The sequence below is a fragment of the Lissotriton vulgaris genome, chromosome 8 (assembly GCF_964263255.1).
Source record: "Lissotriton vulgaris chromosome 8, aLisVul1.2, whole genome shotgun sequence".
NCBI lineage: Eukaryota > Metazoa > Chordata > Amphibia > Caudata > Salamandridae > Lissotriton > Lissotriton vulgaris.
In genome coordinates, this window is record NC_141696.1 from 154,313,287 (window position 1) to 154,328,182 (window position 14,896).

Here is a 14,896-nt window from a genome sequence, read left to right on the forward strand (position 1 = left end):
AAAAATATCACAAGACTGATTGTAACCCATTTCATTAATAAAAGGGACTTTTTGAGCACCCCCCAAAAAACACATAAAACACCACGAGTGCTAGAAGAATATTATACGAGCTTGAAGACAGAATTGGGCAAATTAATTTGCAGTTGAAACTGAAGTTTGTTACTTATTCAGATATTTTATGCACTGCCAATTTTTAGCTGAGATTCTAAAAGAACTCAGAGACAAAATGGACTTAAAGTTTTGTCAGAAGTGGGATTCGAACACACGCCTCCAGGAGAGACTGCGGCCTTAACGCAGCGCCTTAGACCACTCGCCATCCTGACCACATGTTGCTTGATCATCTACAGAGAGGGAAAGATATTGTGAAACAAAAAAAGCACACATCTTAGGTCATGAGTGGCTAGAGCAAGAAAAAAACTCACTGCACTTTTCCAAGTAGACAACCATATAAGCCCATGTGAGGGAAATGATCTGATTTTTTCTCTCTCAAGAAAAAAGTAGAGTAAACACACAATTGTCAGAAGTGGGATTTGAACCCACGCCTCCAGAAGAGACTGCGACCTGAAGGCAGCGCCTTAGACCATTCGGCCATCCTGACTTGCATTTGTGGAACCTTCCACAGGCCAGACAGCCATGCAAGTGGGGTACCGAAAAGGCATGCCCTCAATTTATTTATCCTATTATAAGTACTTCCAACAGATCTTTGAACAATCCATAGAGAGCAGTACCTATGAAGAACTCTTTAGACCTTTAAGGCGTACAAAGAGAAAGTGCTATTAACCAGCCACTTGAACGGCCCAAAGCTGCTTTGAAATTGAGTCAACAGCCACCTCTTGGCTAGCTAAAGCAAATTCAACAAGGAATTTCAATGTCACAACATAGGGTGGAATACGCAAATCTAAGCAGCCCCTGATCACAGCCCTGAGGAAATTGCCGTAAGTGTGCTGGAGTCCAACTGTCTACCAGATGCTAGGCATTCTTCCATATTTGCAATGCCTGTCTGGCCACGGCATACAAGAGCATGACTCTTCCAGATGAGCTCTTACATGGGTCCTATGCTCATATAGTAATTACTGCACTTTGTCAGCAAGACTTTATACAACCGAAATATATGAGAAACCCCAGCTCTCTTGACTAGATGAGGACGGAATCACATCCCAGGTGAAGACCAACAGATGCAACTTCCATCAGATGTTAACCTGAAAAAGGAGATTACATCTCCAAAAGTTATGTCAGAAGTGGGATTCGAACCCACGCCTCCAGAGGAGACTGCGGCCTAAACACAGCGCCTTAGACCACTCGGCCATCCTGACAGTGCAGAGTCTTAAGAAATGTATAAAAGTCACTCAGAAATTTCTGCCTCCATGCAAGCCTGAAATAATTTAAACCTTCAAACACAAGGTGCAACTTTATGCACAGGACAATAAACACAGAAGATCACATGTGAAAGCATTTCATTTCACAGGTGTACAATTTTTATGCTTTTAGAATACCTCATACCTCTCACCAGCTATTTAGGGTCCTGTATCCTACTCACAAAATTACCTTGCCTGCGACCTCTCTCTCTACACAAACAACTACTGCACAGGAAGTAGGAAGGCAGAAGGTGGGGCATATTATGCAAATGTATGCTGTCATTGTGCCTTGCAGATTCATGCAGGATTTCTAGATCCTTGCTGGATACAAGAGAGCAGACCTTGTTTCAGATCAACTGTCCCTAGCAGGGAACGTCTGAGCACATGCAGTCTTTTGCTCTCTAGCCCCTGGCCTGGGACTTACCCTCACTGGCTGAGGCGTGAATTTCTGCATACCAACGTTGCATAGATGGAACGTTTGTGGTCGGTTTGGGATGGGTGGGAGGTCAAAAGCAGGGAAAAGTATGTCGCCTTCACTTCTAGTCTCCTCTTCTAGGCCTACCTGCCGTTCATTCACTCTGTCTTTGTTTCATTCTCTCCTTCCTCAACACCCCTTCTCACTCACTCGCTCTATCACTTGTGCTCTTTCCCCTTGCTCTGCATTTCATAGTGGAAACATCTCTTGAATGGAGCATTAGAAAATGAGGTTACATAAAATTAACAATCTACTTATTGGAAACCAAAAATATCACAAGACTGAATGTAACCCATTTCATTAATAAAAGGGACTTTTTAAGCACCCCCCAAAAAACACATAAAACACCACGAGTGCTAGAAGAATATTATACGAGCTTGAAGACAGAATTGGGCAAATTAATTTGCAGTTGAAACTGAAGTTTGTTACTTATTCAGATATTATATGCACTGCCAATTTTTAGCTGAGATTCTAAAAGAACTCAGAGACAAAATGGACTTAAAGTTTTTTCAGAAGTGGGATTCGAACCCACGTCTCCAGGAGAGACTGCGGCCTTAACGCAGCGCCTTAGACCAATCGGCCATCCTGACCACATGTTGCTTGATCATCTACAGAGAGGGAAAGATATTGTGAACCAAAAAAAGCACACATCTTAGGTTATGAGTGGCTAGAGCAAGAAAAAAACTCACTGCACTTTTCCAAGTAGACAACCATATAAGCCCATGTGAAGGAAATGATCAGATTTTTTCTCTCTCAAGAAAAAAGTAGAGTAAACACACAATTGGCAGAAGTGGGATTTGAACCCACGCCTCCAGAAGAGACTGCGACCTGAACGCAGCGCCTTAGACCACTCGGCCATCCTGACTTGCATTTATAGAACCTTCCACAGGCCAGACAGCCATGCAAGTGGGGTACCGAAAAAGCATGCCCTCAATTTATTTATCCTATTATAAGTACTTCCAACAGATCTTTGAACAATCCATAGAGAGCAGTACCTATGAAGAACTCTTTATGCCTTTAAGGCGTACAAAGAGAAAGTGCTATTAACCAGCCACTTGAACGGCCCAAGCTGCTTTGAAATTGAGTCAACAGCCACCTCTTGGCTAGCTAAAGCAAATTCAACAAGGAATTTCAATGTCACAACATAGGGTGGAATACGCAAATCTAAGCAGCCCCTGATCACAGCCCTGAGGAAATTGCCGTAAGTGTGCTGGAGTCCAACTGTCTACCAGATGCTAGGCATTCTTCCATATTTGCATGGCCTGTCTGGCCAGGGCATACAAGAGCATGACTCTTCCAGATGAGCTCTTACATGGGTCCTATGCTCATATAGTAAGGACTGCACTTTGTCAGCAAGACTTTATACAACCGAAATATATGAGAAACCCCAGCTCTCTTGACTAGATGAGGACGGAATCACATCCCAGGTGAAGACCAACAGATGCAACTTCCATCAGATGTTAACCTGAAAAAGGAGATTACATCTCCAAAAGTCATGTCAGAAGTGGGATTCAAACCCACGCCTCCAGAGGAGACTGCAGCCTAAACACAGCGCCTTAGACCACTCGGCCATCCTGACAGAGCAGAGTCTTAAGAAATGTATAAAAGTCACTCAGAAATTTCTGCCTCCATGCAAGCCTGAAATAATTTAAACCTTCAAACACAAGGTGCAACTTTAAGCACAGGACAATAAACACAGAAGATCACATGTGAAAGCATTTCATTTCACAGGTGTACAATTTTTATGCTTTTAGAATACCTCATACCTCTCACCAGCTTTTTAGGGTCCTGTATCCGACTCACAAAATTACCTTGCCTGCGACCTCTCTCTCTACACAAACAACTACTGCACAGGAAGTAGGAAGGCAGAAGGTGGGGCATATTATGCAAATGTGTGCTGTCATTGTGCCTTGCAGATTCATGCAGGATTTCTAGATCCTTGCTGGATACAAGAGTGCAGACCTTGTTTCAGATCAACTGTCCCTAGCAGGGAACGTCTGAGCACATGCAGTCTTTTGCTCTCTAGCCCCTGGCCTGGGACTCACCCTCACTGGCTGAGGCGTGAATTTCTGCATACCAACGTTGCATAGATGGTACGTTTGTGGTCGGTTTGGGATGGGTGGGAGGTCAAAAGCAGGGAAAAGTATGTCGCCTTCACTTCTAGTCTCGTCTTCTAGGCATACCTGCCGTTCACTCACTCTGTCTTTGTTTCATTCTCTCCTTCCTCAACACCCCTTCTCACTCACTCGCTCTATCACTTGTGCTCTTTCCCCTTGCTCTGCATTTCATAGTGGAAACATCTCTTGAATGGAGCATTAGAAAATGAGGTTACATAAAATTAACAATCTACTTATTGGAAATCAAAAATATCACAAGACTGATTGTAACCCATTTCATTAATAAAAGGGACTTTTTGAGCACCCCCCAAAAAACACATAAAACACCACGAGTGCTAGAAGAATATTATACGAGCTTGAAGACAGAATTGGGCAAATTAATTTGCAGTTGAAACTGAAGTTTGTTACTTATTCAGATATTATATGCACTGCCAATTTTTAGCTGAGATTCTAAAAGAACTCAGGGACAAAATGGACTTAAAGTTTTGTCAGAAGTGGGATTCGAACCCACGCCTCCAGGAGAGACTGCGGCCTTAACGCAGCGCCTTAGACCACTCGGCCATCCTGACCACATGTTGCTTGATCATCTACAGAGAGGGAAAGATATTGTGAACCAAAAAAAGCACACATCTTAGGTCATGAGTGGCTAGAGCAAGAAAAAAACTCACTGCACTTTTCCAAGTAGACAACCATATAAGCCCATGTGAGGGAAATGATCTGATTTTTTCTCTCTTAAGAAAAAAGTAGAGTAAACACATAATTGTCAGAAGTGGGATTTGAACCCACGCCTCCAGAAGAGACTGCGACCTGAACGCAGCGCCTTAGGCAACTCGGCCATCCTGACTTGCATTTGTGGAACCTTCCACAGGCCAGACAGCCATGCAAGTGGGGTACCGAAAAGGCATGCCCTCAATTTATTTATCCTATTATAAGTACTTCCAACAGATCTTTGAACAATCCATAGAGAGCAGTACCTATGAAGAACTCTTTAGACCTTTAAGGCGTACAAAGAGAAAGTGCTATTAACCAGCCACTTGAACGGCCCAAAGCTGCTTTGAAATTGAGTCAACAGCCACCTCTTGGATAGCTAAAGCAAATTCAACAAGGAATTTCAATGTCACAACATAGGGTGGAATACGCAAATCTAAGCAGCCCCTGATCACAGCCCTGAGGAAATTGCCGTAAGTGTGCTGGAGTCCAACTGTCTACCAGATGCTAGGCATTCTTCCATATTTGCATGGCCTGTCTGGCCAGGGCATACAAGAGCATGACTCTTCCAGATGAGCTCTTACATGGGTCCTATGCTCATATAGTAAGGACTGCACTTTGTCAGCAAGACTTTATACAACCGAAATATATGAGAAACCCCAGCTCTCTTGACTAGATGATGACGGAATCACATCCCAGGTGAAGACCAACAGATGCAACTTCCATCAGATGTTAACCTGAAAAAGGAGATTACATCTCCAAAAGTCATGTCAGAAGTGGGATCGAACCCACGCCTCCAGAGGAGACTGCGGCCTAAACACAGCGCCTTAGACCACTCGGCCATCCTGACAGTGCAGAGTCTTAAGAAATGTATAAAAGTCACTCAGAAATTTCTGCCTCCATGCAAGCCTGAAATAATTTAAACCTTCAAACACAAGGTGCAACTTTATGCACAGGACAATAAACACAGAAGATCACATGTGAAAGCATTTTATTTCACAGGTGTACAATTTTTATGCTTTTAGAATACCTCATACCTCTCACCAGCTTTTTAGGGTCCTGTATCCGACTCACAAAATTACCTTGCCTGCGACCTCTCTCTCTACACAAACAACTACTGCACAGGAAGTAGGAAGGCAGAAGGTGGGGCATATTATGCAAATGTGTGCTGTCATTGTGCCTTGCAAATTCATGCAGGATTTCTAGATCCTTGCTGGATACAAGAGTGCAGACCTTGTTTCAGATCAACTGTCCCTAGCAGGGAACGTCTGAGCACATGCAGTCTTTTGCTCTCTAGCCCCTGGCCTGGGACTCACCCTCACTGGCTGAGGCGTGCATTTCTGCATACCAACGTTGCATAGATGGTACGTTTGTGGTCGGTTTGGGATGGGTGGGAGGTCAAAAGCAGGGAAAAGTATGTCGCCTTCACTTCTAGTCTCCTCTTCTAGGCATACCTGCCGTTCACTCACTCTGTCTTTGTTTCATTCTTTCCTTCCTCAACACCCCTTCTCACTCACTCGCTCTATCACTTGTGCTCTTTCCCCTTGCTCTGCATTTCATAGTGGAAACATCTCTTGAATGGAGCATTAGAAAATGAGGTTACATAAAATTAACAATCTACTTATTGGAAACCAAAAATATCACAAGTCTGAATGTAACCCATTTCATTAATAAAAGGGACTTTTTAAGCACCCCCCAAAAAACACATAAAACACCACAAGTGCTAGAAGAATATTATACGAGCTTGAAGACAGAATTGGGCAAATTAATTTGCAGTTGAAACTTAAGTTTGTTACTTATTCAGATATTATATGCACTGCCAATTTTTAGCTGAGATTCTAAAAGAACTCAGAGACAAAATGGACTTAAAGGTTTGTCAGAAGTGGGATTCGAACCCACGCCTCCAGGAGAGACTGCGGCCTTAAAGCAGCGCCTTAGACCACTCGGCCATCCTGACCACATTTGCTTGATCATCTACAGAGAGGGAAAGATATTGTGAACCAAAAAAAGCACACAACTTAGGTCATGAGTGGCTAGAGCAAGAAAAAAACTCACTGCACTTTTCCAAGTAGACAACCATATAAGCCCATGTGAGGGAAATGATCTGATTTTTTCTCTCTCAAGAAAAAAGTAGAGTAAACACACAATTGTCAGAAGTGGGATTTGAACCCACGCCTCCAGAAGAGACTGCGACCTGAATGCAGCACCTTAGACCACTCGGCCATCCTGACTTGCATTTGTGGAACCTTCCACAGGCCAGACAGCCATGCAAGTGGGGTACCGAAAAGGCATGCCCTCAATTTATTTATCCTATTATAAGTACTTCCAACAGATCTTTGAACAATCCATAGAGAGCAGTACCTATGAAGAACTGTTAAGACCTTTAAAGCGTACAAAGAGAAAGTGCTATTAACCAGCCACTTGAAAGGCCCAAAGCTGCTTTGAAATTGAGTCAACAGCCACCTCTTGGCTAGCTAAAGCAAATTCAACAAGGAATTTCAATGTCACAACATAGGGTGGAATACGCAAATCTAAGCAGCCCCTGATCACAGCCCTGAGGAAATTGCCGTAAGTGTGCTGGAGTCCAACTGTCTACCAGATGCTAGGCATTCTTCCATATTTGCATGGCCTGTCTGGCCAGGGCATACAAGAGCATGACTCTTCCAGATGAGCTCTTACATGGGTCCTATGCTCATATAGTAAGGACTGCACTTTGTCAGAAAGACTTTATACAACCGAAATATATGAGAAACCCCAGCTCTCTTGACTAGATGAGGACGGAATCACATCCCAGGTGAAGACCAACAGATGCAACTTCCATCAGATGTTAACCTGAAAAAGGAGATTACATCTCCAAAAGTCACGTCAGAAGTTGGATTTGAACCCGCGCCTCCAGAGGAGACTGCGGCCTAAACACAGCGCCTTAGACCACTCGGCCATCCTGACAGTGCAGAGTCTTAAGAAATGTATAAAAGTCACTCAGAAATTTCTGCCTCCATGCAAGCCTGAAATAATTCAAACCTTCAAACACAAGGTGCAACTTTATGCACAGGTCAATAAACACAGAAGATCACATGTGAAAGCATTTCATTTCACAGGTGTACAATTTTTATGCTTTTAGAATACCTCATACCTCTCACCAGCTATTTAGGGTCCTGTATTATACTCACAAAATTACCTTGCCTGCGACCTCTCTCTCTACACAAACAACTACTGCACAGGAAGTAGGAAGGCAGAAGGTGGGGCATATTATGCAAATGTATGCTGTCATTGTGCCTTGCAGATTCATGCAGGATTTCTAGATCCTTGCTGGATACAAGAGAGCAGACCTTGTTTCAGATCAACTGTCCCTAGCAGGGAACGTCTGAGCACATGCAGTCTTTTGCTCTCTAGCCCCTGGCCTGGGACTTACCCTCACTGGCTGAGGCGTGAATTTCTGCATACCAACGTTGCATAGATGGTACGTTTGTGGTCGGTTTGGGATGGGTGGGAGGTCAAAAGCATGGAAAAGTATGTCGCCTTCACTTCTAGTCTCCTCTTCTAGGCCTACCTGCCGTTCACTCACTCTGTCTTTGTTTCATTCTCTCCTTCCTCAACACCCCTTCTCACTCACTCGCTCTATCACTTGTGCTCTTTCCCCTTGCTCTGCATTTCATAGTGGAAACATCTCTTGAATGGAGCATTAGAAAATGAGGGTACATAAAATTAACAATCTACTTATTGGAAACCAAAAATATCACAAGACTGAATGTAACCCATTTCATTAATAAAAGGGACTTTTTAAGCACCCCCCAAAAAACACATAAAACACCACGAGTGCTAGAAGAATATTATACGAGCTTGAAGACAGAATTGGGCAAATTAATTTGCAGTTGAAACTGAAGTTTGTTACTTATTCAGATATTATATGCACTGCCAATTTTTAGCTGAGATTCTAAAAGAACTCAGAGACAAAATGGACTTAAAGTTTTGTCAGAAGTGGGATTCGAACCCACGCCTCCAGGAGAGACTGCGGCTTAACGCAGCGCCTTAGACCACTCGGCCATCCTGACCACACATTGCTTGATCATCTACAGAGAGGGAAAGATATTGTGAACCAAAAAAAGCACACATCTTAGGTCATGAGTGGCTAGAGCAAGAAAAAAACTCACTGCACTTTTCCAAGTAGACAACCATATAAGCCCATGTGAGGCAAATGATCAGATTTTTTCTCTCTCAAGAAAAAAGTAGAGTAAACACACAATTGTCAGAAGTGGGATTTGAACCCACGCCTCCAGAAGAGACTGCGACCTGAACGCAGCACCTTAGACCACTCGGCCATCCTGACTTGCATTTGTGGAACCTTCCACAGGCCAGACAGCCATGCAAGTGGGGTACCGAAAAGGCATGCCCTCAATTTATTTATCCTATTATAAGTACTTCCAACAGATCTTTGAACAATCCATAGAGAGCAGTACCTATGAAGAACTCTTAAGACCTTTAAGGCGTACAAAGAGAAAGTGCTATTAACCAGCCACTTGAACGGCCCAAAGCTGCTTTGAAATTGAGTCAACAGCCACCTCTTGGCTAGCTAAAGCAAGTTCAACAAGGAATTTCAATGTCACAACATAGGGTGGAATATGCAAATCTAAGCAGCCCCTGATCACAGCCCTGAGGAAATTGCCGTAAGTGTGCTGGAGTCCAACTGTCTACCAGATGCTAGGCATTCTTCCATATTTGCATGGCCTGTCTGGCCAGGGCATACAAGAGCATGACTCTTCCAGATGAGCTCTTACATGGGTCCTATGCTCATATAGTAAGGACTGCACTTTGTCAGCAAGACTTTATACAACCGAAATATATGAGAAACCCCAGCTCTCTTGACTAGATGAGGACGGAATCACATCCCAGGTGAAGACCAACAGATGCAACTTCCATCAGATGTTAACCTGAAAAAGGAGATTACATCTCCAAAAGTCATTTCAGAAGTGGGATTCGAACCCACGTCTCCAGAGGAGACTGCGGCCTAAACACAGCGCCTTAGACCACTCGGCCATCCTGACAGTGCAGAGTTTTAAGAAATGTATAAAAGTCACTCAGAAATTTCTGCCTCCATGCAAGCCTGAAATAATTTAAACCTTCAAACACAAGGTGCAACTTTATGCACAGGACAATAAACACAGAAGATCACATGTGAAAGCATTTCATTTCACAGGTGTACAATTTTTATGCTTTTAGAATACCTCATACCTCTCACCAGCTATTTAGGGTCCTGTATCCTACTCACAAAATTACCTTGCATGCGACCTCTCTCTCTACACAAACAACTACTGCACAGGAAGTAGGAAGGCAGAAGGTGGGGCATATTATGCAAATGTATGCTGTCATTGTGCCTTGCAGATTCATGCAGGATTTCTAGATCCTTGCTGGATACAAGAGAGCAGACCTTGTTTCAGATCAACTGTCCCTAGCAGGGAACGTCTGAGCACATGCAGTCTTTTGCTCTCTAGCCCCTGGCCTGGGACTTACCCTCACTGGCTGAGGCGTGAATTTCTGCATACCAACGTTGCATAGATGGTACGTTTGTGGTCGGTTTGGGATGGGTGGGAGGTCAAAAGCATGGAAAAGTATGTCGCCTTCACTTCTAGTCTCCTCTTCTAGGCCTACCTGCCGTTCACTCACTCTGTCTTTGTTTCATTCTCTCCTTCCTCAACACCCCTTCTCACTCACTCGCTCTATCACTTGTGCTCTTTCCCCTTGCTCTGCATTTCATAGTGGAAACATCTCTTGAATGGAGCATTAGAAAATGAGGTTACATAAAATTAACAATCTACTTATTGGAAACCAAAAATTATCGCAAGACTGAATGTAACCCATTTCATTAATAAAAGGGACTTTTTAAGCACCCCCCAAAAAACACATAAAACAGCACGAGTGCTAGAAGAATATTATACGAGCTTGAAGACAGAATTGGGCAAATTAATTTGCAGTTGAAACTGAAGTTTGTTACTTATTCAGATATTATATGCACTGCCAATTTTTAGCTGAGATTCTAAAAGAACTCAGAGACAAAATGGACTTAAAGTTTTGTCAGAAGTGGGATTCGGACCCACGTCTCCAGGAGAGACTGCGGCCTTAACGCAGCGCCTTAGACCAATCGGCCATCCTGACCACATGTTGCTTGATCATCTACAGACAGGGAAAGATATTGTGAACCAAAAAAAGCACACATCTTAGGTTATGAGTGGCTAGAGCAAGAAAAAAACTCACTGCACTTTTCCAAGTAGACAACCATATAAGCCCATGTGAAGGAAATGATCAGATTTTTTCTCTCTCAAGAAAAAAGTAGAGTAAACACACAATTGTCAGAAGTGGGATTTGAACCCACGCCTCCAGAAGAGACTGCGACCTTAACGCAGCGCCTTAGACCACTCGGCCATCCTGACCACATTTGCTTGATCATCTACAGAGAGGGAAAGATATTGTGAACCAAAAAAAGCACACAACTTAGGTCATGAGTGGCTAGAGCAAGAAAAAAACTCACTGCACTTTTCCAAGTAGACAACCATATAAGCCCATGTGAGGGAAATGATCTGATTTTTTCTCTCTCAAGAAAAAAGTAGAGTAAACACACAATTGTCAGAAGTGGGATTTGAACCCACGCCTCCAGAAGAGACTGCGACCTGAATGCAGCACCTTAGACCACTCGGCCATCCTGACTTGCATTTGTGGAACCTTCCACAGGCCAGACAGCCATGCAAGTGGGGTACCGAAAAGGCATGCCCTCAATTTATTTATCCTATTATAAGTACTTCCAACAGATCTTTGAACAATCCATAGAGAGCAGTACCTATGAAGAACTGTTAAGACCTTTAAAGCGTACAAAGAGAAAGTGCTATTAACCAGCCACTTGAAAGGCCCAAAGCTGCTTTGAAATTGAGTCAACAGCCACCTCTTGGCTAGCTAAAGCAAATTCAACAAGGAATTTCAATGTCACAACATAGGGTGGAATACGCAAATCTAAGCAGCCCCTGATCACAGCCCTGAGGAAATTGCCGTAAGTGTGCTGGAGTCCAACTGTCTACCAGATGCTAGGCATTCTTCCATATTTGCATGGCCTGTCTGGCCAGGGCATACAAGAGCATGACTCTTCCAGATGAGCTCTTACATGGGTCCTATGCTCATATAGTAAGGACTGCACTTTGTCAGCAAGACTTTATACAACCGAAATATATGAGAAACCCCAGCTCTCTTGACTAGATGAGGACGGAATCACATCCCAGGTGAAGACCAACAGATGCAACTTCCATCAGATGTTAACCTGAAAAAGGAGATTACATCTCCAAAAGTCACGTCAGAAGTTGGATTTGAACCCGCGCCTCCAGAGGAGACTGCGGCCTAAACACAGCGCCTTAGACCACTCGGCCATCCTGACAGTGCAGAGTCTTAAGAAATGTATAAAAGTCACTCAGAAATTTCTGCCTCCATGCAAGCCTGAAATAATTCAAACCTTCAAACACAAGGTGCAACTTTATGCACAGGTCAATAAACACAGAAGATCACATGTGAAAGCATTTCATTTCACAGGTGTACAATTTTTATGCTTTTAGAATACCTCATACCTCTCACCAGCTATTTAGGGTCCTGTATTATACTCACAAAATTACCTTGCCTGCGACCTCTCTCTCTACACAAACAACTACTGCACAGGAAGTAGGAAGGCAGAAGGTGGGGCATATTATGCAAATGTATGCTGTCATTGTGCCTTGCAGATTCATGCAGGATTTCTAGATCCTTGCTGGATACAAGAGAGCAGACCTTGTTTCAGATCAACTGTCCCTAGCAGGGAACGTCTGAGCACATGCAGTCTTTTGCTCTCTAGCCCCTGGCCTGGGACTTACCCTCACTGGCTGAGGCGTGAATTTCTGCATACCAACGTTGCATAGATGGTACGTTTGTGGTCGGTTTGGGATGGGTGGGAGGTCAAAAGCATGGAAAAGTATGTCGCCTTCACTTCTAGTCTCCTCTTCTAGGCCTACCTGCCGTTCACTCACTCTGTCTTTGTTTCATTCTCTCCTTCCTCAACACCCCTTCTCACTCACTCGCTCTATCACTTGTGCTCTTTCCCCTTGCTCTGCATTTCATAGTGGAAACATCTCTTGAATGGAGCATTAGAAAATGAGGTTACATAAAATTAACAATCTACTTATTGGAAACCAAAAATATCACAAGACTGAATGTAACCCATTTCATTAATAAAAGGGACTTTTTAAGCACCCCCCAAAAAACACATAAAACAGCACGAGTGCTAGAAGAATATTATACGAGCTTGAAGACAGAATTGGGCAAATTAATTTGCAGTTGAAACTGAAGTTTGTTACTTATTCATATATTATATGCACTGCCAATTTTTAGCTGAGATTCTAAAAGAACTCAGAGACAAAATGGACTTAAAGTTTTGTCAGAAGTGGGATTCGGACCCACGTCTCCAGGAGAGACTGCGGCCTTAACGCAGCGCCTTAGACCAATCGGCCATCCTGACCACATGTTGCTTGATCATCTACAGAGAGGGAAAGATATTGTGAACCAAAAAAAGCACACATCTTAGGTTATGAGTGGCTAGAGCAAGAAAAAAACTCACTGCACTTTTCCAAGTAGACAACCATATAAGCCCATGTGAAGGAAATGATCAGATTTTTTCTCTCTCAAGAAAAAAGTAGAGTAAACACACAATTGTCAGAAGTGGGATTTGAACCCACGCCTCCAGAAGAGACTGCGACCTTAACGCAGCGCCTTAGACCACTCGGCCATCCTGACCACATTTGCTTGATCATCTACAGAGAGGGAAAGATATTGTGAACCAAAAAAAGCACACAACTTAGGTCATGAGTGGCTAGAGCAAGAAAAAAACTCACTGCACTTTTCCAAGTAGACAACCATATAAGCCCATGTGAGGGAAATGATCTGATTTTTTCTCTCTCAAGAAAAAAGTAGAGTAAACACACAATTGTCAGAAGTGGGATTTGAACCCACGCCTCCAGAAGAGACTGCGACCTGAATGCAGCACCTTAGACCACTCGGCCATCCTGACTTGCATTTGTGGAACCTTCCACAGGCCAGACAGCCATGCAAGTGGGGTACCGAAAAGGCATGCCCTCAATTTATTTATCCTATTATAAGTACTTCCAACAGATCTTTGAACAATCCATAGAGAGCAGTACCTATGAAGAACTGTTAAGACCTTTAAAGCGTACAAAGAGAAAGTGCTATTAACCAGCCACTTGAAAGGCCCAAAGCTGCTTTGAAATTGAGTCAACAGCCACCTCTTGGCTAGCTAAAGCAAATTCAACAAGGAATTTCAATGTCACAACATAGGGTGGAATACGCAAATCTAAGCAGCCCCTGATCACAGCCCTGAGGAAATTGCCGTAAGTGTGCTGGAGTCCAACTGTCTACCAGATGCTAGGCATTCTTCCATATTTGCATGGCCTGTCTGGCCAGGGCATACAAGAGCATGACTCTTCCAGATGAGCTCTTACATGGGTCCTATGCTCATATAGTAAGGACTGCACTTTGTCAGCAAGACTTTATACAACCGAAATATATGAGAAACCCCAGCTCTCTTGACTAGATGAGGACGGAATCACATCCCAGGTGAAGACCAACAGATGCAACTTCCATCAGATGTTAACCTGAAAAAGGAGATTACATCTCCAAAAGTCACGTCAGAAGTTGGATTTGAACCCGCGCCTCCAGAGGAGACTGCGGCCTAAACACAGCGCCTTAGACCACTCGGCCATCCTGACAGTGCAGAGTCTTAAGAAATGTATAAAAGTCACTCAGAAATTTCTGCCTCCATGCAAGCCTGAAATAATTCAAACCTTCAAACACAAGGTGCAACTTTATGCACAGGTCAATAAACACAGAAGATCACATGTGAAAGCATTTCATTTCACAGGTGTACAATTTTTATGCTTTTAGAATACCTCATACCTCTCACCAGCTATTTAGGGTCCTGTATTATACTCACAAAATTACCTTGCCTGCGACCTCTCTCTCTACACAAACAACTACTGCACAGGAAGTAGGAAGGCAGAAGGTGGGGCATATTATGCAAATGTATGCTGTCATTGTGCCTTGCAGATTCATGCAGGATTTCTAGATCCTTGCTGGATACAAGAGAGCAGACCTTGTTTCAGATCAACTGTCCCTAGCAGGGAACGTCTGAGCACATGCAGTCTTTTGCTCTCTAGCCCCTGGCC

The 14,896-nt window shown here is 43.4% G+C and overlaps 5 non-coding genes across 5 annotated transcripts; all 5 read right to left on the reverse strand.

The window, feature by feature from the left end:
• Positions 1–1,230: 1,230 nt before the first annotated feature.
• Positions 1,231–1,313, reverse strand: TRNAL-UAG (transfer RNA leucine (anticodon UAG)). The gene has a single exon. It is a non-coding gene; the product is annotated as a tRNA-Leu (tRNA).
• Positions 1,314–4,433: 3,120 nt separating this feature from the next.
• Positions 4,434–4,516, reverse strand: TRNAL-AAG (transfer RNA leucine (anticodon AAG)). The gene has a single exon. It is a non-coding gene; the product is annotated as a tRNA-Leu (tRNA).
• Positions 4,517–8,899: 4,383 nt separating this feature from the next.
• TRNAL-CAG (transfer RNA leucine (anticodon CAG)) lies at positions 8,900–8,982 on the reverse strand. Its single transcript has one exon. It is a non-coding gene; the product is annotated as a tRNA-Leu (tRNA).
• A 2,015-nt stretch (positions 8,983–10,997) lies between these two features.
• TRNAL-AAG (transfer RNA leucine (anticodon AAG)) lies at positions 10,998–11,080 on the reverse strand. The gene has a single exon. It is a non-coding gene; the product is annotated as a tRNA-Leu (tRNA).
• Positions 11,081–13,368: 2,288 nt separating this feature from the next.
• Positions 13,369–13,451, reverse strand: TRNAL-AAG (transfer RNA leucine (anticodon AAG)). Its single transcript has one exon. It is a non-coding gene; the product is annotated as a tRNA-Leu (tRNA).
• Between the last annotated feature and the right edge of the window lie 1,445 nt (positions 13,452–14,896).